We start from the raw sequence: 6,002 nt of genomic DNA, 5'->3' as shown, positions 1-6,002 counted from the left end.
TAAAATTTGAAAAGATGGAAAGGATTTGCTGAAATAGATAATCGATCTAGAATACAAAAAAGGGAGGTGTGAGGAGGTCAAGGAAATAAGCTAATGAAAGATAAGTAATGGGAAGATTTGTTGTATTCTTCTTTGTTTTTTCTTTATTGTTTAATGGATTTTATTTTTCTGGTTTTTTTCCCTTTGTATTTTATCCTTTTTTCTTTACCTATTGTGATGTGTTGTATTGTTTTTTGTTTAAAATGATGTTTTTTACTTTTTCTTTTTGTACCCCTTAAAACTTTAATAAATATTATTTTTAAAAAATAATAATTGTACTTACAGCTCCCTTCTCATTACAATCCTTTAAGAGAAAGAAACTACCCGGAGTGGAACGGGGCCTAGAGTCGGTCTCTCAAGCAGCCTTGTGCAACCACTAACCCACCAAGCACAAAGCAGCTCACCAGTCATTCCCCTCACTTATTTCATTTTTACCCTACTCACACTGGCTCCACCTCTTCTGTAACTATTTCCCGCACTTTCCAAATCCAAGAATTCAACAGCAAAGAACCCTTTGTACATCCTTGGAGGTTCCCTGTAAGTTCTGGAACACTCGGCCAGCACAGATAAACACATTTCTCCACTGCTTAGCATTGGTCCATCTAGCTCAGTGTTGTTGACCTTGGCTTGGCAACAGCTCTGGGAACACAAGACTGCTGGATCCGGCCCACAGCCCGTTTAGACCCATAAGCAGGCACTGGTATGTTCTCCCCTCCTGCAGTTTCCAGCAAATGGCACCGCATTGCATGACCAGGCCGCGACAGCCCCAATCCCCAGAGATCATAAGAACGGAATAAAGACTCTGACAATGTGTTAGGTGCTCTACGTGGGGCTACCTTTGAAGGTGACCTGGAAACCACAACTAATCCAGAATGCAGCAGCTAGACTGGTGACTGGGGGCGGCTGCCGAGACCACATAACACCGGTCTTGAAAGACCTACATTGGCTCCCAGTACGTTTCCAAGCACAATTCAAAGTGTTGGTGCTGACCTTTAAAGCCCTAAACGTCCTTGGCCCAGTAGACCTGAAGGAGCATCTCCACCCCCATCGTTCTGCCCGGATGCTGAGGTCCAGTGCTGAGGGCCTTTAAGGCAGTTTCCTCACTGCGAGAAGCAAAGCTATAGGGAACCAGGTACAGGGCCTTCTCAGTAGTGGCGCCCACCCTGTGAAATGCCCTCCCATCAGATGTCAAAGAGATAAACAACTACCTGACATTTAGAAAACATCTGAAGGCAGCCCGGTTCAGGGAAGTTTTTAATGTGTGATATGTGGATGTATTTTTAATCTTTGTTGGAGGCTGCCTAGAGTGGCTGGGGAGACCCAGCCAGATGTGCGGGGTACAAATAATAAATTATTATTATTATTATTATTATTATTATTATTATTAAATTAAAATCAGGCAACAACTTTATTAAACTTCCGAATGTAGGAAAACCTTGGCTTAGGCCTTGAGCCTGTATCCCTCCCAGCCCCCCAGCCAGGGGAACTGGGGCACATCAGGGTAAGTGGGATATGGGGGTACAATGCAAGATGTATGTGTACGCAGGCAGCCCAGACCATATCCCCCCACACAGGGTAGTTCACTGACAACCTTTCAGTGTATGGCCATCCATTATATAACCCTTTTAAGAGGGGACCCTGGAATCGCCGCCGCAGGGGGGTGAGTCACCACTTCATTCCCTCCCCCCATTATATGGAAGAAAAGACTAAAGGATTCCACCCAAGGCCATAAACCGCCAAAGTTGTGACGAATTCCTATGGGGAAGACAAAACCTGCCAATGCAGGAAAATTTCTTCCTGGTCCTTCAACAGCGACCAGTCAAAGACTGTAGCAGTGTTGGGATACTGCCAGGGAGACAAAGTCCATCTGAGCCCCCAAGCTCGGTGCCGGACGATCCATGGATCTCCCGTAGTCACGCAGTATCAGCAATTAGCGACACAAAGCCTCAGGCTTGTGCACACTCTATCAGCAGAATTCACACAGCAAAAGATGCACAGCAGGAAAGCATATTTACAGTTTATTCAGCGCTGGTCAGAACAAAAGAAGACATGACCGTCTGCTCCGACTGCTCAGGCAAACAGGAAGAAAACGAAAGGAAGGGACAACAGAAACATCCTGTGAGACAGGAAATACGCAGGCTGTGACACAAACATCCTGCTCCCTTTTAAGGTGGAACGGAAATATCCTAACAAGCAGTGCCCCCTAAACAGGAAGAAAAAGTTAACCTGCAAACAAGAAAACATTAAACTAAGGGAGGGGAGGGTGGGTGAAGCTCCTGAGCCAACTTCTTGGCTACTGTCAGCTCCACCCCCTTTAAATATTGAGACTGGCCCCATTTCCCAGCAATGAAACTTGACTACTGAGGCTGGGTGTGAACGTCCAAAAATTAATACTGAGAGGCAAGCCAGCCCATTTGCCAGTAAGCTCCCTGGGAACAGTAGCACTGCATGCGATCCTGCAAAGGGCACCCACAATGTAAAGTGTGAGTGCTCATTACGGCCTTTGACCATGGAAGAGAGAGCATAGCCATCATCACGGCCGGTAGCCTTATCCTCCACAAATATTTCCTATCCTTTTTTAAAGCCAGCCCAACCTGGAGATGTCAGGCATCAAACCAGGGTCTCCTTGCGTGCAAGTGCTCTAACACTGGGCTACAGCTCTTTTGTGGCCCCCCAAATCACGATCTTCAAGGACCTATGCATGCTCCCGTGCCTTCATCCATTTACTCTCACGGCATCTCCCTAGCCATAGTGCTCACGGTGTAGCGTTTTTTGTTCTGATAACACTTACATAAAATCTGTTCCCTTAGCAACTGCCTGGCACATCGCCTCCCAGCTCTGCCATAATAAGTGGCATAACTAATGCTGGCGACACGTCTACCCATCTCTGAAACAGTTTTTTTTTATCACTACGGTAAATGGGCTGTTCTTGAGTGAAGGGTGGGTTTTAAAATGGTGTGTTATTATTTCGACTCGGGCTGTAATTTGTTTACACGGATTGGAATATTATTGTGTGGTTGTTGTTTGTTTTTTACAGATTAGAGCTGAGTAGGCTACTTTTTTTATTTAAAAAAATGAATAAAATAAACATAAGGAGTCAGACTAATTTCTTTCCCTCCCATTAAGTTTTTGATTTATGCTTTGTTTGCAAACAGCTGCTGATGCCTCATGAAAATTTGCAAAACAGACACCACATAGATAATTCTGCTAATATATTATGCAACAGTATCATTTCTACTCACTTGCCTTCTCTTCATCTGAATAAAGGGTATATAAAGGGATGTGGGTGGTGCTGTGGTCTAAACCACAGAGCCTAGGGATTGCTGATCAGAAGGTTGGCGGTTTGAATCCCCGTGACGGGGTGAGCTCCCGTTGCTTGGTCCCTGCTCCTGCCAACCTAGCAGTTCAAAAGCTATGAATGTTTTCGGCTGCTCAATATAAACTGCTCACAAATTTTTATTTCATTTTTCTATTAAGCGGTCTGTGGTGCTATGGGTTAAACTACACAGTCTAGGGCTTGCCAATCAGAAGGTCGGTGGTTCGAATCCCTGCGACGGGGTGAGCTCCCATTGCTCGGTCCCTGCTCCTGCCAACCTAGCAGTTCGAAAGCACGTCAAAGTGCAAGTAGATAAATAGGTACCACTTCGGCGGGAAGGTAAACGGTGTTTCCGTGCGCTGCTCTGGTTCTCCACATGACCCAGAATCTGTACGCCGGCTCCCTCGGCCAGTAAAGCGAGATGAGCGCCGCAACCCCAGAGTCGTCCGCGACTGAACCTAATGGTCAGGGGTCCCATTACCTTTATATACATGGAACTGCATCCATCAGGGGGGTGGGGGAATGGTTGCAGTTCAGAACCATACTAAACCGTTGGTTAAAATGTGGGATCTGAGAAGTTCTGAGTGCAAATCTCAGCTCAGCCGTTGAGTCCCTATCCCCCTAGGCTAGACTTGGACAAATCACATTTCTCCAGGCTCAGTTTCTGATGCATAAATCTGGAATAAGCAACCATTATGTAAGATGCTTCCAATCATGCCTAAATCAGCCCTTATCTGACATAAACTGATGGATGTGCTCTGGAATGCTCAGATGTGAGATGGTCTACATGCCATTTCAATTACATTTAAGTACTTTTGAATTAAAATGTCAGCCACTTTGAATTTCTCTTCCCCCTCGGCCTTTTCCCTGTTGTTCGCCCTCTGGCACATGGCATTCCAGGGCTTATCGTCGTTGGATTTCTGTGTTTATCTTTGCTGGCATCTTCAAAATTAAATTTAAACAAATTAAAACATCCACATACGTTTGAATTTGATACTGTGGATTAGCCCGCAAATGAGATGCGACTCTCGAGTTAGTATGTGAGTATTTGCAAAGCTAATCAAATATTTACTCCATTCAGTCTCTGCTTATGTATATGTGTGTATCTTGCATTTCTCTATTTCTCAAACAACCAGCTGTGGGGGGCCGGGGTGGGTGGGTGGGAGGTGGACTGCTTAGTCTAAGGAGAATTTCTCGTTTGTTTTGGAGATGAGGCGTTTCCTGCATTATCTCAACCGCTGCGCAATTGTTTAGGCCCCAGATCTGTTCTAAACCTATCCTTCGAAAATGCATATCCATTTCTTCTTAGAGGAGGTCAGCTTGCTGTGCAGAGAGGATCCTGTTGTTATTCAATTATGCGTCTATACTTCTGTTCCAAAACAGAAATTAGTTGTAAGCCTCACACGTTCTGAGCCTGCCTTTTGCCCTCGACAAACGGAAACAGCATCAACTTTGAGTTGCTGAGATTGGCAACGCTGTAAGCCATAAGAGGAAGCTACTTCTCAACCCCAAATCTCTTAAACTGATTATACTTCTGTGGTGCTGTGCTCGCTCCTTTTCTATTCCTCTCTTTGCACTGGTTAGCTGACGGCGGCTGCAATCCGTCACACAGGGACTTTGGGGTCAGTGCCTCATGGAACTCAGTGGGGCTGGTGGATTTCATTCCATTTATGAATCATTTCCTATAGAAACGCAGGAAACTGTCTTATAGTGAATCAGACCACTGGCACACCGTGGTCAATATTGCCTACACTGACATGCATGTCAGGGTTGGAATCGGGCATAGGTCAGCAATGAAACAATAAATCACCCGAGGCAAGTGAAGTTAACTCTTTATTCACGGAAACAAACTGCAGCTCAGGTCTAGTGGTCTCAGGAACTCTTTCCAAGAGGTCTTGCATACCCTCCAACATTTCTCTGATGAAAATAAGAACCTCCTATTCAATAATAATAATAATAATAATAATAATAATAATAATAATATTGTTATTTATACCCCACCCATCTGACTGGGCTGCCCAGCCACTCTGGGCAGCTTCCAACATATATAACAACATAATAAAACATTAAACACTAAAAGCCCTTCCTATACAGGGCTGCCTTCATATGTCTCCTAAAGGTTGCATGTTACTTAGCTCCTTTGCTCGGGAGTCACATAACTCTATACTCTCCAACATTTCTCTGATGAAAATAGGGACGTCCTAAGGAAAACAGGACATTCTGGGATCAAATCAGGAACTGGGATGGTGTCTGTAAATCCTGGACTATCCCTGGAAAATAGGGATACTTGGAGGGTCTGGTCTTGTGAAGCAATTGCGAGGACTGAATATTCCTTCCCTAGTTGCCTAAAACATTGGCTTCTTGTTGCTCCACCCTCTTGATTTATCTGTGTGTTCTGGGAAACCAGGCGGGAGTGGAGCGGATCGCAGCAGGAGGGGAAGACTCCCTGTCTTCTTCCATAGCCTGCCTACACTCAGCCTCGGAGTCTGCACTGCCCTCTGCCACAGCCTCTTCTTGCTCACTAAACCCTGTTGCCTCTTCAGCTTCTGACCTCTCCTCCTCCCAGGACTCAGCTACATTAGTAAAGAAAAAGCGTTATAACACTGTCATGCCAGATGGCACTGTGGAGTCCTGTCTTTCGCCAGCA

This window comes from Podarcis raffonei, chromosome 4 (genome assembly GCF_027172205.1).
Source record: "Podarcis raffonei isolate rPodRaf1 chromosome 4, rPodRaf1.pri, whole genome shotgun sequence".
In the NCBI taxonomy this organism is placed as follows: domain Eukaryota; kingdom Metazoa; phylum Chordata; class Lepidosauria; order Squamata; family Lacertidae; genus Podarcis; species Podarcis raffonei.
Note: the sequence above shows the minus strand (reverse complement) of the source record.